Source organism: Leptonychotes weddellii, chromosome 9, assembly GCF_054177405.1.
Source record: "Leptonychotes weddellii isolate Sample4059 chromosome 9, ASM5417740v2, whole genome shotgun sequence".
Classification (NCBI taxonomy): Eukaryota; Metazoa; Chordata; class Mammalia; order Carnivora; family Phocidae; genus Leptonychotes; species Leptonychotes weddellii.
Genome location: NC_138377.1, coordinates 117,037,762 through 117,056,984, shown reverse-complemented (window position 1 = coordinate 117,056,984; position 19,223 = coordinate 117,037,762). Strand labels below are relative to the sequence as shown.

General features: G+C 47.4%; 1 protein-coding gene and 1 pseudogene across 1 annotated transcript in view; both read left to right on the top strand.

The window, feature by feature from the left end:
* The window catches only part of ST8SIA2 (ST8 alpha-N-acetyl-neuraminide alpha-2,8-sialyltransferase 2), a 66,628-nt gene that overhangs the window by 9,919 nt on the left and 37,486 nt on the right, over positions 1-19,223 (top strand). The gene's annotated exons all lie outside the window — the stretch shown is intronic.
* On the top strand, positions 11,011-19,012 carry LOC115942923 (alpha-enolase pseudogene; annotated as a pseudogene).

The window sequence follows — 19,223 nt, the reverse complement described above, 5'->3', positions numbered from 1 at the left end:
AAAAAAAAAAAAGAGAAGGGCAAGACAGAAACCCCCAGGGCTGTATCCATCCTGGCCTGCTCAGGATGCCTCTTAGGCCGTGGAACGCAAGGACAGCGTGCTGGCAAATGGCCTTGCTCAGATCCGCGGCGGTCCAGCCTTGGGCGTGGAACCAGCCAAGACTCTGAAGCCCCTTCCCCGGCCTGCCTGGTGCTCCCCACTAAAGCTCTAACCTCCAGCAGTGTCAGAATAACTCGCTTAGGTCTTCACTGTAAATTTCTCCCAGCTGCCGATGTGAGGATAACTATGGGAAGATTGAGGCTCTCATCTCTGGAGAAACACTCCCTGTGTGATCTCAGGCAGGTGACCTCACCTCTCAGAGCCCCAGCTTCCTAATCTAAATAACGGGGTTAATAATATCCAACTCACAGTGTTCTGAGGTTTAAATAAAACACACATCATGGGAATAAAAAATGGTGCAGCCATGATGGAAATCAGTGTGGCGGTTCCTCAAAAAATTAAAACTAGAATTACCATAGGCTCTAGCACTCCCACTTCTGGGTGTAGACCCAGAAGAACTGAAAGCAGGGGCTCGAACAGGTATTTGTATACCCATGTTCATAGCAGTAGTATTTGCAGTAGCCAAAAGATGCCCAAGGATGGATGAAAGGATAAGTAAAATGTGGCATATAGGTATGAGGGGATGTTACTCAGCCTTAAAAAGGAGGGACATTCTCACACAGGCTACACTATGACATGGATGGACCTTGAGGACATTATGCTAAGTGCAATAAACCGGTCACAAAAGGACAAATACTGTCTGATGCCATCTCCATGAGGTGCCGAGAGTCATCAAATTCCCAGAGACAGAAAGATGAATGGTGGTTGCTGGGGGCTGGGGGAGGAGGGAGTTATTATTTAATATGTACGGAGTTTCAGTTTTGCGAGATGAGAAGAACTCTGGAGATGGGTTATACAACATCGTGAATGTCCTTAACACGACTGAACCATACAGTTAAAAATGGTTAAGATGGGAAATTTTATGTTATGTGTATTTTAACCACAATTAAAAACACACATATGGATGCGAACCGCCAAAAAGAGCACCTGGCAGGTGCTCAAGACACATTGATTTATTTTAAGAGGGTGGTTATGCTTTTAACCAAGCAACATCAATGGGAGTACTATTTAATTCAAAAAACAATAGAGTACCAAAAAGCATGGTGGGGAGGAAGTAGTAGGAGAAAAAGGAAGAAGGAATATAGACCTAGATTTACAGAAATACAAACCGCTTGCTGGAGGTGGCCAAATACCCAACACTTGGGATTTAGGATTGTGGAAAGTGCAAACACAGGATTTCTTTGTTGTACTCTGTGAATACTTGTTGGCCTGCCTGCCCATCTAAGTTCAGTGGAGGGGCCCATGAGGTCTCATAAAAGCCCAAGCTGCATGGAAGGCACAGAATGGTGGGGGGAGTAGGTAGGGTGGGGGGATAGACAGCCCAAACCACCCTCCCACCCAGATCTAGGTCCTTATGGCTGCCTCTTGCCTTAGCACCTGCATCAGGATAGCCTCGGTAAGTGTTTTTGGGTCAATGGTCAATCTGAAAAAAAGAAGAGAGCCCCCAAATGCTAGCCCCCAGAGATTTAGCTCTCTCTGGCCTGGGAAGGGCTGAGATACAGCTGTATCTCTCTCTTTTAGGCTCAGGCCACACAGTTCCCCTAACACAGGAGGAATGAGCAAGTGCCGTGGATTCCAGCGGCAGGAAGTGCCAAAGCTATGGCTCAGCATCCCATGAGGGTTGTAAGAAAGAGTGCTAGCCCCACCCCAGGGTTTCTGATTCAGCAGGTCTGGAGTGCGGTCTGAGAGTCCAAATCTCAAATGAATAAGTTCCAGGTGTTGCTGTTACCCTTGGTGCCTCCAAGGACCACACTCGGAGAACCACGGGGCTAGAGCCTTGTCACTCAAAGGGTGGTCCTCAGACCAGCCACATGGCATCATCTGGAGTTTTGGTGGAAATGCAAAATCTCAGGCCTCACCGTAGACCCTAATGAAATTGAATCTGCATCATTATAAGACCCCAGGTGATTTGTATGAACGCTCCCTCCATTGGTGGGAATAGCTGGTTTCCTGGCCTTCTGCAGAGCCCCAGCCCAAGTCAGTGAGGTTGGCCCATCAGACCAGGGGAAACTTGTCCAAGGATCCCTGTTACCCATCACAGAGCTGGCCTAGAGTTACTCTCAAATGTCAGAAAAACTTATGAATAGTTATTATTATAGCCACTCACTGGATGCCTATATATGCACCAGGAGCTTTTCATACATTATTTCGCACATTTATTATAAAACGTCTACAAAACCCACTTTATGGAGAGGTAAACTGAGACTCAGGTAAAGTAACTGCTTCCTAAACACAGAAAAAGAGAACTGAATTTTCTCAAGGTCTAGATGGCCATTTCCCAGGTGCGGGAGATTCAGCCCCAGGGATTAGCCTGCTTCTCTCTCTCTGCCCCTCCCCAGATGAGGCCCAAGACATGAGGCAAGGCAAGGAGAAATCCCAGCCAAGGGTGGAACTGATTTATGAAATCAGTTTTTTAAGGAGGCTGCAGTCAGTGTGTCTATACCAGAAACAACCTCAACCCAGAGCTACAGCACATGGTTGAAATTTCCGGAGAAGCTGGACAGCAAAGCACTCGTTGGCTGGATCATTAAGCCCCCTCATGAGCTTGGCTGGGATGTGTTCATTCACACAGGAAATGGCCCCCCTTCCCTGTTGGTATACGCAGTAACAGTACCCTGGAGTTCCTGGGGTTCCTGGGTGGTTTTGGTGGCTTACCCAGCCTGCAGTCTCATCCCAAACTCTGCTCTGTTACAGAAAGCAGAGGAATTGAGGTGGGGGAAGACTCTGGGGGTGATCAGAGACAGGTATAAGGGAGCCCTTAGAACCAACCTGCTCCTTCAGGTAAAGACAGCCTCTGGGCAGGCTGGTAGCCAAGAATTCAATTGTATTTATTTTTGCCATTACTTTCTATTTAGGGCAGGGGATATTGGTATTCTATTTATAGCAGTGATATAAAGATTCCTTTTATGATAAATTCATTTACGCTTTTAAGTGAGTCATTGTAAAGAAAAGTATTAAGTCAATAAAGTGGAGTTAGCAAAACCCGAAGGTAGATCCAGGAAAAGACTGATGTCTACGCAGTGATGACGGGCTAGCCTTACTTCCTCCCTGTGATCGTTATCTGCCCCTTTGGTAGCAAAGCTGTGACAATCCTTGCAAAACTTCTATAGAGAGGAAGTGAGTTAATCCGCCCAGAAAGTAAATAGTTACAGAGACACTTGCTCACTGGACCTGGGAAATTGCCCAGGGTACAAATAAGGAATTGGCCAATGAAACAGTCTTGTGAATGCCTCGAAAGGCAAGGGCGATTTAGGCCCGAGAGGCGCCTCACCCCCAGCAACGCCACGAGGTTAGACCCCTATCTTGCAGTCTCCTGACACACTCTACTTCTCTTTTGCGCTGCACCTTATGCTTTGTGTGTCTTGCGTGGTACCTTTCTTGCCTGCGAGATGGTAGCCCTAGGAGGGCTGGGGCCATTGCAGACCTGTGCTTCTTGTGCTTCCAGCTCCTTGCATGGTGCCTCTCAGAGACTAAGTGCTGTTTTGGAGAACAAAGGAAGGAAAGGAGAGGGGGCAGGAAAGGGGGGGAATTCGTTCCTTGAGGCTCAGAAAGGCCCCTGCTGCCTACATCCTGAGATGGAGTCTACGTTTCTCTCCATGGCCAAAGGAGAGAAAATGTGAATTATACGAGCCCCCCCATAGAACTGTCTGATTTGAAATCCATTAAGTGCCATCCTATTTACAGAGGAAGCCCTCTTTCCTTTTTCCTGGTTCCATGAAGAAAGACCAGCCCCCCGATAACATAAACATCGCTCGCAGGGTAACTCACGGTTCTATATAGTCTCCCTGACCTGGTACACAGAAGCCAGAAGACTGGAGAGATGTGGCCAGAATCAGGAATCAGGGGAGCTGGTTCCTGGCAGGCTGAGATCAAGCTGATAACAAGGAGATTAATAAGGGTCTGCAACCTCCTCCATCCTGTAGCAGCAAGGAGGGTTTTTAAATCAAGGCTGGTCTGGCTGGTTTAATGGTACCTAATCTTACCTTTTGAAACTGGAACATTTGGGAGTTGAGATCAATTGAGAGAAAATAAAGTAAAATGTGTTGACTTTTGGATTTTTTAGTCTTCATCAGAGTGCCATTGTGTAGCGTTGTTTTTATTTTCTGTCTTGGAAATTGGCGGAGATTAGCCGCTGAGACGATTGTTCAGCCTGGACTAGGCGGTGGTGTATTTACTTTTGTTCTTATTGTTTTCATCCACCACAAGACAATCTCCATGAGAGAAAGGTCCATTTCCGCCCCGTTCAGCAATGTGTCCCCAGTGCATGGCACGTGGTAAATGCTCAGTAACGGTTTCTCAAATGTCACATTTTGGCGTAACCAGCGCATACTATCTGCCATGGGCCAGTCCACTGGAAAAGTCTGCTCCTGATAAGGTGTAGAAACAGCAGGGTGCCCCTGGAGAGAAACTTCCCTGATACCTAGATTCTGTGACAGTTACCACAAGCTTTATGCGCTCATCACAAAGCCGCACCCAACTCACTGTACACAGATGCTCACAAGCCCTGTGTTGGATGCTGGCGCCCTGCAAAGCTGAACCCAGTATAGAGAGAAGGCTCAAGGCGTTTGTGGTCTGACCAGGCAGAGACTTCTTAGGGGTTGATGACAGATGTGTCTGGAGTGAGCAACAATTTGGGGATCTGGGCTTTGGTTGTGGATTCGCCACCACCAGGCCATTCACCTTAAGGGCAGGCCTGAAGCTCTCTGGGCCTCAGTTTCCCTATCTGTAGAATGAACGGGTCTTCTCTGGCTCCAACGCATCACAACTGGGGGCCTCCCTCGATGCGTTTCCCTGTTGGAGGGAGTCCAGACTCACTGGAAATAGCAAATCCTTTTGTTATGCCTCTGAATTCCTTGCCCTGAAATTTTAGAGCAGGGCAATAAATAGGTGCTGGTCTATTTTCACCCACCACCTGCTCTACATTAAACAGAAAAAAATGGCCACCATCAGAGAAGGCAAACTTACATACCGAGCACCTGTTACATGCCAGGCATTGCAATAGACACTCTCACATCTCAATGAAGCGCCTTGATAAACTTGCAAGAGAGGTTCAGTAGCATCACTGTTTCCTGTCTTCCACTACCACTTGGAGAATCATTATATTACAGCAGGACTGGCGTTCCAGATAAGTTATGCTCAATATTCTATGTGTTAGAAAAGCACCTGAGTGTGTGTAATAAAATATAAAAAAGCTGTTATCAAATATAGCTAAGTTGGGGAGTTTTGGAAGCCTTCTTCCTTTGGTTATCAGGAAGATTCATGTCACCAACAAACCTCTCGTGTGTGCAATGGCCGTGCCTGTCCTCAGCGGTGAGCCCTGCCTTATAATAAAAATGAAAGTGACATTGTTGTGCTAATGGCATTGATGATTCATGTTATAGGAGCTCCAAAGAGGGCTGAGGACAAGAAAGATATTTTCCAGAGGAGGCAGGATCAGGGTGGGACTTGCGTCCAAGGAAGGGTCCAAGGACTTAGCCAGAAAAAGAATGAAGGTGGTGATCCAGATGGGGAGAATGGCCTAAGGCAAAGAAGGTATGAGTGACAGCAAGGAGCTTGGCTGGAGTGGAGGCTTCAGGAGTGCCTGGAGGTGGATGGAAATATGGCAGGACAGAGGGCTCAGAGCCAAGCTGTCAGCGCTGAGGAACCTCCTTGGTTCTTTTGGGAGCCACTTTGGTTTAAGCTGGGGTCCAAAGACCTCTAAAGAATCTGTGATGGATCTTAGGAGATCCATGAACCTCTTGAAATTCTAGGCATTTTTCTGGGCAAAGGATCCACATATTTTAAAGGATTCTCAAAGGGATCCACAAAGCTGAAGAGAAGATGCTATGGACAATAGGGACACTTGAAGGGTTTTGAACAGGATTGTGCAGAGAATATGGGAGTTGCTTAGAGGAGGATGAGCTGGGGAGACCACTCAGGTCATTCACAGGAGGAGCATGAAGGGTATGGGCTGCAGTTGTGTCGATGGAAAGGAAGAGAGAGTTAGGGCATCGTGGTACAGAGAAGAAGTGACAGCACTCTGGGGACCATCAGTGGTGGCTAGGACAATGCTTTGGTCTTAAACATGATGATTATAAAAGGATTCAGTTTATTTATGTGGAGATGAAGACATTTAAAAATCACTGACTGAATCACTAATTATCGGAGCATAGGGACAAAAGGTCAGCTGGCTCATTCCCTTTTATTCTTCAAGTGTGACAACAAAGGGCCCCGAGATGAGAAGAGATTGTCCATGGTCACGTAGATGGTGGGCAACCAGGGACCAAGCCATAAGAGAATAATATTTAGGAGGGAGGTTGTTGGAGATGGAGATTGGAAGCCATTTGTAGGGAGAAGTTGAAGCCAGGAGTGGAGACAAAATCCCTAAAGAAGCAGAGACCCAGGATTAAGCCTTGGTCATCACCCTCATTTAGAGGGTGGGAAGGAGAAGCCAAGGTAGCAAAGTCCATGGAGAAGGGTGGACAAAGATGAGAGGGGAACCAAGGGACCAAAGCAGTGAGCAAGAGAGGTGAGTGCTCCTGGCAGGAGGACCTTAGGTTTGAGGGTGCTCAGGGGCCACTGGGCTTGGCCATCGGCAGGTCCCTGGTGACATTTGGGAGAATGTTGGGGTGAAAGAAGATTTCAAAGAGAGGTCCCTGATCAAAGGGGCAGCGATTACAGTCTGGCCGCACAAGAGGCTTAAGAAGGAAGGAGAAGCAGGTCAGGGATGTGGAGACCAGGCAGGAGGAGAATCGTTTACAAAGGAAAGAGTATGCATTTGTAAAAGTAAGGTAGAGAAACAAAGATGAGTGGGAGAAGGACAGGAGAGGTTATATGATAAAGCCACAATGTTGAGGTGAAAATGGGACCAATAACCAGAGTTGGGGAGAGGAAGAGTGGGATGAAGGCTCAGAGACCATATTCTAGAGTGGGGAGGCTCCAGAAACATGAATTTTAAAGGAGGGAAGATCTGGGATCCACCAACCCATCAGGCTCTTCTTACCTGAGCAGACCCATCTGCCTGGGGCTCTTTTCACAGCCCTTTGTGAGTCTGGCTCCTGCTCAGATTTCAGGATTCTGATGGAATGCCGGCTCTTTTGGCAGCTCCTCCCTGTCCCCTACGGAGCTTGCCTCCAGTCCCTACACACCCATCACCATTCCTCCTACTTTCTTCTTAGTGCCACCAAGTACATGTTTACGACTCTGTTCCTTTGCTGGGGTATTTGCCTTTCTTGTATGTGTATGTGTGTGCTTCCTGTCTCCAAAAATTCGATTTTTTTAGAGATTTTATTTATTTACTTGAGAGAGAGAGCACAAGCAGGGGGAGTGGCAGAGGGAGAGGGAGAAACAGGCTTTCCGCTGAGCAGGGAGCCCGATGCGGGGCTTGATCCCAGGACCCCAGGATCATGACCTGAGCCAAAGGCAGACGCTTAACTGACTGAGCCACCCAGGCGCCCCTCCAAATTTAGATTTTAAGCACCTTCAGACCTGGGGGGGTGCTATCTGTCTATCCCCACTGTGCCCCCAGCACCCAGCTCAGGGCCTGTCGCATAGTAGGTGCCCAATAAGTACATGCTAATTGGAAGAAAATGACTGGAAGACAAAGGAATCCAGCCATGACCGATCTCTCTTCTCAGAAGAGTTTTAATGAGGAAAATAATAAAAATAAAGTAAAAATAGCATCTGCCAAGCTGTTTGTATATATTCATTACCTCATTTACTCTTCAAAGTTTACTCACTTTAAGAAGGGAAGAGGCTCAGCTTTAAATACTCTGCTCGTGAAGGCGGAGCTAGGGATCACACCAAAGCTTGTGTTCTTCTGCCACTCTTTTTTTTGACAGTATTGGATCAAAGAGGCATCTCTGTCAAAAAAATAAATAAAACAAAATAAAAATGCAGAGAGGCTAGATCCCTTTCTGCCATCCCTCTGCCAGGGGGTGGGGAGGTCCTGGGCATCCTCTCCTCACTCCTCCCCATTCTGAATATGCCCATGCAAAGCCCTTCACATGCCAGGGTGTTTTACAAGAGCCTAAGAAGGGTTAAATTTCCCATCCACTTATCCAGTCCACTGTGGGCACATGGAGAAGTCAGCTGGTGAAGAATTCTCTTTGCCTCTGGATTTTTCTAAAGTCCAGGGAGGGGCAGACTAGCCCTCACTTCACCCTAGCTTCTTCCCTGGCATTTTCTAGGTCAATTCAGTGGCAGAAGTGAGGGAAGGGGTAAGGCTGAGGAAGCCCCAGTCTAAAGCCAGAAATTCTACCTTGAGCCATTGTCCCCAGAGCACCATGCAGAGCCACCAACCCAGACCCTGGAGGCAGACAGGCAGAACCCCCCTGGGAGTCCAGACTGATGCTCAGGGCAAGAGGAAAAGCAAAGGAGGGGCTACTTGTCTAGTCCATCTTTGCGCCTCTCACTTTTGCGTGTTCACAATGGAAACCAGGCTCCCTGAAAAGCTTCTAGAAAAATTTGAAGCATTAGGGCCAAACCCTCCTAGAATGAGAAGGCAGGAATCCAGTCAATGGACAACCCCAGGCCCCTGCACACACACCCCCTGGAGGACTTGGCTTCCTGCTTCCTCCTCTTGGCTCTGCCAGGGGACGTTTTGGGCATCTGTCTGGAGTCTAGTGTAGTGTCCCAGGTACAATGGCCATCTGGCCCTGCTCTCTGGCTTCTCTTCTGGGTTTGCTCCAGTTTTGACTCCACTTGGACTTTGACCACCCCCACCCCCAACCCCTTGCCCCATGTTCCCAATTTGGAGACAATCTGTTAGACAAAGCCAGCTTCAGATCTTGCCTCTAGCCCCTCCTTGCTGTAAATCCTTGGATTCAATGCTTAACGTCTCTAATTGAATGGGAATACTAAAATTGCCCACCTCATAGGGTTGTGATAGAGATGAAAGGAGAAAATCCACAGTGAGGGCATGGACTGTGATGCTGGATGCTGTGCTCAGGCAGTAAGAACTCAGGATGATCAGTCCTCTGGGCTCTGTCATCCAAGCACAGTCCTTCTCAAGTCCCCACCCAGACACCTGTTTCTAGCATCAACCTGACACACGCTTGGGTGCCACCATCCTCTACGCCCATCCTCACCCCACCCCCACCTGCTACAAGCTAGACATTTGTTGAGTGACGTCATTTTCTAGACCCTAACTCAACATGGCTGGAGGTCATGTTTTCCACCCTGAGCACCACCTCTGGGCTTTTCTCCAAGAAAATCAGGAATTGGCTCACAGGGAGGACCCAACTGACAGAACGCCTCCACCATTCCTCCCCAGAGCCCCAGACTCTTACAGAACACAGGGTGGGTGTGGGGATGGAGGCTGCGGCTGACACCTGAAGACATCAGGGCTGAGTATCCTTCCAGAGCTTGGGCTGGTTTCCTCTTACTAGTCTACGGGTTGGCAATTCAATCAGTGAGCCTTGGGGAGCAGCCTCTCACTGTATGGTAGGAAGAAGGAAGCTCCCAGATTTTCCTTTCTAGCAGCTTTGTTTCTACACATTGCAGGGGGCAAAGGACTAGGCCTCTGGGTGTTCTTCTTCTGCTTATGGTTGACTTTATCAGTAAGCACCTTGTCAGTTGTCACTGAGAAGGAACAAGAAACTAGAACCCCCTGCCGCTCCCCGCACACCCTCAGGTCCAGCAGGCTTGCTGTACCTGGCATAAGAGGGGCTTCTGAGTCAGGGGAGTTAATGGAGAAGGTGGCATGCACTGTTCTGCTACCTGAGTAGCAAAGAATCGGTCCAGGGAGAAGTAAGTTCAACTACAGAGCCCAGGTAGAACACATACATAAGTGAGGAATCTCAGTGTAAGACAAGAGGAAGTGGTGAGGACTGTGGGTAAATGGAACCTATTCCCCCCACCCCCCAATCCCAGCAACCTGAGGCACAGCTGCTTCTCAACTCAACCGATTACTATGGCTCAGTGTGGCCAGATCTTCTGATTGTTCAAAAGAGCCAGAAATTAGCATGCTTTACCATAACTATTCCCTTGAGTTTAAAAATATTGGCCTCTGATTTTTAAAATGTTTAGCATATGCAAGCTACCCCCACCCAAACAGGTATTTAGGCCAGATATGACCTGGGGCTGGCACTTCATAAACTCTGAATTAAGTGAATACAGATAGAATAAAGGATTCCTGAGGGAGAGCCTGATGTTCAAGGACACAACCTTGGATCCGACCCACACATTCCAGAAACTTCCCTCTGCTTGGGGGAGTTAGCAAGTGGCTATGTGGGAAAATGGAATACAAAGACAGAGAGGACCAGCTCAGAAAGTGTCTCCTGTGCTCTGCTAAGGACTCTGAACTTTATTTTGAAAGCTGTGAGGGTCTGTGAGGGAACCCTGAAGAGTTTCAAGGAGGGACTACCACACTGTACTTTGCATCTCAGAAAGCTGGGTCCAGTGTGGGAGGGCCTGGCAGAGAATGACTCTCCAAGACAGAGAGGCAGAGAAGATGGAGACCAAGCAGGGATCCAGGGTGAGGCCATGAAGGTCGGCACCTGCTCCCCTCAGGTGTACAGTCTGAAGGCTGGGTGGTCTTGGAAGGGGGAATGTGGTGAGGGCGTGTGGGGAGTGTAGATGCCACCTTGATTCTGAATGACCTAGGTAGGCTGTCATCCTGGTCAGGTTTGAGTTCTGTGTGGAGGTATCCAGGATGCCCATGATTCTGGAAGCAGCAGTGAGGTGTGCCTGCCGGGAATCAGGCAGTCATGGCATAGAGACAAGCAATGAAGTTGGGGTTTGGACAAGTGACCCATGCTCAGCAGGGCTCTGAGCTACCCCAGCATGGAGGGGAGGGAAGGCAGGTGGGGAGGAGCTGGGAGAAAGTAGTGCGAAAGGTTCAGGGAACACTTGAAGAAGTGAGGCCACTCGATGGAGGAGGACAGTGTCCATGGCTCGTGGCATATTTCGGGTCTTGCTCAGTTCACCAGCAGAGCAGAGAGAACCGACGTGTGGTTGGACCCGCTCAAGGACCAGGTGGCACTTCGAGAGTTTCTGCAAGAGAGTCCTCCTGAGAGCTCAGTCCAGCACAGCCTGGTAGCCAGTGGATACACCACGCCCAGCTCTCAACAACGCAACCTCCAGTGATGCCTCCTGCTATTTAGCTGAGAGTTCCTTTGCTGAAGAAAAGGAAGGGCACTACTTCAGTCTCTGGCACACCATCAGTGAGAGTGACGGCAGCCGGTACCACGGCTCTGCCATGGTGAGCACACGCCTTTTCTTCCACCTGCTGGTCCTTATTTCTCCCTCGTGGGCTGCACTGCTGAAAGGCAGCTTCCCTGAGGACAGCTGTCCCACGGGGGCTCAGCAGAGTCCACGCCCAACCATGGTTTGCTCTGATCCAGAGGGCAGAAGCTGTCACCTTAATACTGCAACTGACGTCCCTGTCCGTCCTGTGCTTCTCACTCAGTCCCACAACAGGACCTTGCTTTACCGAGAAGGACATCAAGACCTAGAGGGGTCTAGAACTGCAAAGCCAGAACCATCAGGAGACAGAGCCCTAGTCCCCTAGCTGATGGTCCTGGCCGTCCTCCTTCTTCATGACACCAACTCTCTGTGCATGGCAACCGCTGGAAAGGCAGGCTGAGGACACATCTGACACCCAGAAGAAACAGGACTTCAAAGTCCTCTCCAACATTGGTGCCCTCGGGGAGTTTCCTCGGGGAAAGGCTGCAGGTGACATTAACGGGGATGCTGTTTCTGAATGCGGCTCCATCAAGAGGTGAACAAAAGAGAGGGAAGAAAGGCTGGCTTAAGGTAGAGGCCTTTCAAGTGGCTGGCGAGCCGAGGCAGGTTCAAGAGCAAAGCGCGGCACGCTGGACGGGCATTCTGCTTCTTTTTAAAGAGCACAGATTTATCCATAGCAGCCACATGAATGAAATGAGAGGTTTTCAGAGCTGCCAAGCTCCCGCTCGGGTTTTTTGCAGGAATATATTTCTAATGCAACGCAAGAGGCAAAGATGACAGCCCCAGAGGCCCAGGGGCTGCCGATAAATGGACACTAAGGAATTGGCCAGTGGAGGTGCTATGGTCTGAATGCTTGTGTCCCCCCAGATTCAGATGTCGGAACCCTAGCCCTCAATGTGAAGCTGTTAGGGAGTGGAGCCCTCTGGGAAGTGATTCGGTCATGCAGGTGGGGCCCTCGTGATGGGATGAGTGCCCTGTTCAAGAGACCCCACAGAGCTCCCTCGCTCCCTCCACCACACGAGGTTAGAACAAGAAGTCAGACCTGGATTGGGGTTGGGAGGAAGGGGCTCACCCGACCATGCTGGCTCTCTAATCTCAAACTCCAGGACTGGATCATGTTCTATCCTTACTGGTGTGGTGCGGGTGAAGAATCTAACTTGAATATTCCTCCAGTCAGCTCACCAACTGTCTCACAACCACTTGTTGAGTTCATCTTTGCTTCCTCTTAACTCCCTGGCATCTCCCTGACAGTATATTAAATCCTTACCTGCAGCAGGTGAAGGGTGGGGTGCGGGCTTTCTGCAGGCACAGGAGACCCCCGTTCCTGCTCTGCCACTGTTTTCACTGGGCAAATCACTTAACCTTTTGGGACGTGTGTGTTTTATTTTTATTTTTAAAACTACAATATGGAAATTAACAGGTCCCTGTTACAGAGCCCAGCAAATGAGGTTATTAATATTTTTCACTGATCTCTTTGGAATCTGCATCCCCTTCCTAGAAATATGTTTTATTAACATGTCCACCTGGGACAGGGATTGTCACCTGGATTGGTAAAGGCATCACTCTTAGGAAGTAAATTTTGCTGAGAAAAGAGAGGTTACTTCATTTAAAAATATATATATTCCAGTATATTTCGTATTTGAAAATTTCATAAAACTAATATTTTGTAAGAAAAACTATAGAAAGTAATGCTGAACAAAATCTTGTTGAGTGTGAATATAGAGAAAAATCAAGACTTTTAACTGAGGACACCCTCTGTCTGGGGAGTAGTGAGAATCCAGCAGGGATTTTATGTCGTTGTAAGTGGAACCCTAAAGTGTTAAGAGGTGATGATTTAATATAACAATGGATTTTCTGAGCCAGAAGGAATCTTAACCATGCCCCGAGGACTCTAACCCATCTCTTCGGTGGGGATCATTCATCATGTCCCTTCCTAGTAGCATATTTCCTCTAGAGGGAGGTCTGTCCCATAGCAGACCCAGGAAGCCCCGACTTTACCTACCCAGGAGGGAAGAAGTAGCGACTGTCATCACACAAGGATGGGGTTCAAATAAGATGGGGAATGAGTAGCATCCATTGCAAGATGTTCACACAAGAGCTCGTTTTGATAGTGTGACGGGGACATAGACCAGATTGGAGGGGTGCCAAGAAAGGGTAGAATGAGGAACACAGACGATTAGTGTCGACAATGCTTTAAGGAGTTTGCAAAGGGCTGGCAAGGCATAGAGAAGGTGCTGAGGGGAATATCGAATTAAGGTTGGGTTGTTTATTTAAGACGAGAAAAGCAAAGATATATGTAAATGCTAGTGGGTATGAGCCAGTGACATGGCAGAGGAATCAGGAGCTGGGCTCCTGAGCCTGTCTCCTGGGTCCAAATCCTGGTGTCCCAACTTAGTCCCTATGCTGCTCTAGGAAGTATTTCACCTTCTCTGTGCCTGTGTCTTCTCACATGGAATGGGTAAGCAGTTCTGCCTCACAGGGCTATTGTGAGGTCCAGGATAAGTATCAGAAGTATGACAGAGCTGAAAGGACATTGTTGAATCTATGGAAGAGAGAAGTAGTTGATAGAACAAGAGTCTCAAAAGGCAGGAAGGGATGCAATTCAGAGCACAGGCAGGTTTGGGTAAGAGAACAGCTAGCTCCTACAGGGTTCCTGGGTTTGGATAAGAGAACAGCTAGCTCCTCTCTTGGAACAAAGGAAGGGAGGAGGCAGACTCCTTCTATTTACAAATATTCATTGAGCCCTTATGATGTCCAGGCACTGTGCCCAACACCGGGGGTGCAGCTGTCAACAAGACAGACACAGTGTTTCCATCACGGAGCTTACATTCCAGGGGCAGAATCAGATACTGCATTTAATACATGACTACGGTGATAAGAAGACAAAAGGAGTTGGGAGCGGGGAGGGCCATGATGGGGGGTATAGCAAAGCAGACGCTATTTTAAATGGGGTGGTCAGAAAAGGTCTCTCTGAGAAAGTGACATCTGAGCCCAGGTTTGAAGGAACGGGGAGTGAGTCATGGAGATATCTACAGGAAGAGTGTTCCAAGGAGGGGGGACAGCCATTGCAAAAGCCCTGAGGCTGGAGCAACCCCCTAGAGGGACATGGGTAGGTGGGCAGTGGTGGTGGAAGTGAGGCTAGGATTTCCCTTCTTCCTCCCCAAGCCATGCTTCTGGGAGGCTGAGTCCTCTTCTCTGCAGTGGAGGGACACCTTCAGCTTTCCTGACTCATCTATTTATTCAGCAGCTCTCTCCCCAGCATGTTTGATGTGCAGGAGAAACACACCCCACCCCCCACAACACGGAGATGAGCAGGACCCTGTCCTATGCTTGGCGGCAGTCTGGCAAAGCCACGTGCTAGGTGACGCTGCAGGGGTAGGGAGCACCTTGATGCAGGTAGGACCAGGACACAGAAGTAGGACAAGTGCTCTGGCTCGCTGTAAAGCAGAGCCCTCAGGATGGGGGCAGGGGGCTCTCAGAAAAGTCTCTATAGCCTTGAATGGCTTACAGAAGTCTTCTCTGCTGACAGCTTCACTGTCTCCAGCTCAAGTCACAGAATAAATATGTCTCACATCTGAGATTTAACTGCCTTGGTTTCTGGGTTTTCGAGTGTTTTCAGGGTTTTGGAATGCAGCATTCTCTTAGAAGTCTTTCTTTTATAAAGTCCATCTCCTTTATAAAATGGGTATGGATTAGAGGATGGCAAGTCCCACGTGGATGGTAATCAGTGCCTCAGTTTACCCCAAAAAGGCTCTGGTTTGGATGATAAATCATATGGTCTCCCTCTCCCTCACCCCGTTAGAGGTGACAGTTTCATGATGAGAAAGGATCAGCAATAAACAGGGTACAAAATGTTTGGCATCCAAGTGACTTGTTTACTTGAATTTTGATGTGCAGATGCCTATCTGTACTTTTATACGAAGACTAGAGAAATTCGCTGGAACATAATCAAAGCCCTAAGTTCACATGGATGTTTTCTGAACTTGAGCAAAGGGAAGAGCCAGGAGTGAGCTGGTTCCTTTTTGTACACCGATGGAAGCTGATTAACAAGCAAAAGTTTGTTGAAATCAAAGCAAATGGGTAATATTTAATAATTTAATAATATGCTAATATTTAAAGTGAAAGAAGGGAGGACAGCAGAGAAAGGAGCTGAGCGGCCGATGAGGAGAGCTCAGGGGCATAAGAGACACACCTGTGAGCTCGCTGACTTCACCCTCATCCCTGGCACCAACAGCAGAGATCACGATCGTCATGGAAACACCATTGTCAGGGTCGAACCCCACCCAGGTCTCTTCAGAGCTCTGTGCCCTGCATGTTTCAGTATCTGGGAGGTCCAAGAGCTTCTGTACAATAAGACTCATTGTACAGGAAAGGGTGTCAAAGAGACTTTTGAGCACATCAGTAGAGCTTGAGGCTGACCTGATGAGCAAGAAGCTGAGTTCATGGAACCGGAGGAGAGAGACAAGCTGGTGACAAGCATGGGTGGCACTGGGAATAAGTCTGAATCTGATGGCACTACCAAGCCAGAAGCGTCATTTGCTGCCCATAAAACTGAAGCTGCAGTGACCTTTACAGTCATGCCATGTCCTGGCTGGCGATCCAGAAGTGACCGGCTGGTTCCAGCTTCCAGTGAGATCCACGGTCACGTGGTAAAGAGCTGGCAGTGCAGGAGTTCATGGTCCTCCTTGGGAGCTGTGACTTCAGGAAAGCTGTGCTTGATCAGAAGGATGTCATCAAAAAGAAATATGGCAAAGACGCCTCCCATGAGGGGGATGAGAGGCATTTTGCTCTTAACTCCCTAGAGCAGAGGTCAGCAAAATGTGGCTCACAGGTCATATCCAGCCAGCCACCTATTATCATGGGGCCCTCAAGCCAAGAATGTTTTCACATTTTTAAAAGGTTGGGGGAAAAAAAATTAAAGGAAGTGTAATGCTAATATCAAGTGCTTTACAATACGTCCTGCGGTGTTCTAAAGCCTTGCATTCATTAGCTCATGCAATCCTCACTAAAACCCCATGAAGTGGATACTGTTACTCATTTTGTAGACCAGGAAACAAACAGAAGCTTCTAGATCAGTTAAATAATAGTCAAAGATCACACAGCTAACAGTTAGTTCAGCTAGAACTCAGACTCAGGGAGTCTTATCACAGAGCCTTGTGCTCTTAACCTGCACCCCCATATGAAAGGTTCTCCAACCCTGTAAGTGTAGATAGAGTAGAAGTCCAAAATAGACTCGAGACACACGTTCTGATGAGTTCACAAGAAGGAAGAAGGAAGGGAAGGCTTTATAGAAGAATGACGCCACCTTTCTATCATGATGACAGGACTACTAACTTTGAATCTCAATTAAGCAAACTCCAATCTCCCCCCCAAAAGAATTGCATTCTTCTCATTGTAAAACCTTCAATTTTTCCTCTTGGTCCACAAAGCCTAAAATATTTGCTTTCTCTGGCCCTTTAAAGGAAAAGTTTGCTGACTCGTATCCTGCAGAATACAGAACCTTGGAGTTGCTATGGAATGTGACCAGAAAGGCTGGCTACACTTACAAGGTGGCGAATGGCATGAATGCAGTAGCCTCTAGTTCTTAGAGTTTGGAAAGTATGACCTCAAACTTCAGGTCTCCTCATGAACCCAGCCATTGCATTGCATTACTCCTGACTAGCTGGTGACTGGGTACAAGTCCTTCATCAAGGACTACGCAATGGTATCTACTGAAGATGCCCTAGATCAGGATGACTAGAAAGCTGGGAAGAAGTTCCCACAAATGCAGGTAGTATACAGGTGGTAGGGGGTGGTCTCACGGTGATCAACCCAAAACGAATTACTAAGCCTATGGACAACACCACATGTAACTGCCTTCTGTTCAGAGTGAATCAGAGACCAGTGACAGAGTCTCTTCAGGAATGCAAATTGGCCTGGTCCAAAGGATGGGGTGCCATGTTTCCCACTGTGCTAGGGCAACTGAAAATACTTTTATTGCCAGCCTCATGGTGAGGATCTGCACTGGATCAACAAGGCTGGGCCCCTTGCCCATCTGAGCACTTGGCCAAGTACAACCAGCTCCATGGAGGAGGAGATGGACAGCAAAGCTTAATTTTCTGGCAACAAATTCAGGAAGCTGCTTGCCAAGTAAGTCCTGGGCAGGAGAGCCCCTGACCCATCCAAGCACTGGTCAGCTGGTAGAATCTCTGTTCCTGTTCTAATCACAGGTGCTCAAGGATCAAGACACAAACACTTTGGAGGGGTCTTTCCCTCTCTTGTCTCTGTGATATTCTGCCTCCTTAGAACAGCCACATCAAAAGCTAGGTTTCCGATGCATATTACTACATGAAAGAATCTTTAAAAAATTATACTAAGTGAAAGAAACCAGACACAAAGGTCAACTATTGTATGATTCCACTTATATAAAATATCTAGAATAGACAAATTCATGAAGATAGGAAGTAGAATAGAGGTTACCAGGGGCTGGGGGAAAAAGGGATCAGGAAGATATTGTTTAATGGGTACAGAGTTTCTGTTTGGGTGATTAAAAAAATTTTCTGGAGCTACATAGTGGTAATGGCTACCCAACACTGTGAATATATTTATGCCATTGAATTGTACACTTTAAAAGGGTTAAAATGGGGATTTTATGTTAAGTATATTTTGCCATAATAAAAAAAAGAAAAAACCCACACTTGAACCCTGAACCCAGGAGCCCTAGCTCTGTCCATGTGGCTAACCCCAAATGAATCATCCCTTTCCTTACAGTCCTCCCCACCATGCATCTCTGGGGCCATCTACTTATAGCGTGTCCTTTGGATGTCAACAGGTAGGAACCCCAAGTGGTTTATACAAAAACTGAAGGGAAAAAAATGCATTCAGTATCCTCCCAAAACTCTGAAGGAAGAACCATCGGCAAATTCATGATTTGTGCTTTAGTTTAATCTTTTATTCTCAAAACTAGTCAGTTGTTTAAATTGGGTCTAGACTCTTAATTAAAGCTGACAGTTTGTTTACCGAGCCTGACTCTCCAGTGAGAAACAGAGAACACAGGAGATTCTAAACAGCTACAAGACCCCAACGCGCTAGATGTTACCTTACTCATAAACAACTGGGCTTGGGTGAAGAGGCAACACAGAAATGCAGCTTTCAGGTTTGCTAATTGCTTTTCACTAAAAACAGAGCTAATTGTACATGATGTGTGTGTGTGTTTTTTTTTTTTAACATACCATTTTTACGTATTGTCTTAGTTTACCAAGTACACTCTACTCGGAGGGAGTATTGGGTCAGTGGTGGAAAGGAGATCACTGTCCTAAAATGCAGGGCTCTAAAGCAATCTCTATCATCATTATGGCTGAGAATATTCAGCCGGGCCAAATGCACAGTGGTTATTACTAGTATTATACCTTGTTTTATAGAGTTCTTTATGTGTGCAAAGTGCTTTCCCATATGTTTTCTCCTTTGGATGATAAGCGCCTTTGTTTCTATGACTTCAGCACACTGTGAATTATCTTTAGCAACTTTTTTTTACCTGATCATCTTCTTAAGTCACTCAACCAAGCAGGTATCAGCATTCCTCCATTGTAAGGAAGGTAAGCTTAGTTTAATAACAGTGAAGGCAAAACCTAATCAGAAAAAAAAAAAAATCTCTTGTCAATTCATGTGATTCTTGTTGAGCGAAACATCTGCAATCTATTTCTTTGAATGATGGTCTGCCCCATTCTATGGATATCTGAGAGGTGAAACTGTATCTTGTACAGGTGTAAATAATATGCAGGAACACGGCATGCTCACTGGAAGGGAAGACTTTGAAAGAAAAGTCCCACTTAACCTTGAAGTTAGATTTGATTCCCTAAGCCATAGTTGGGGAAGGCTGTGAAGGTGAACAAGACAGGGTCCCCCCCTGTTTTTTTTTT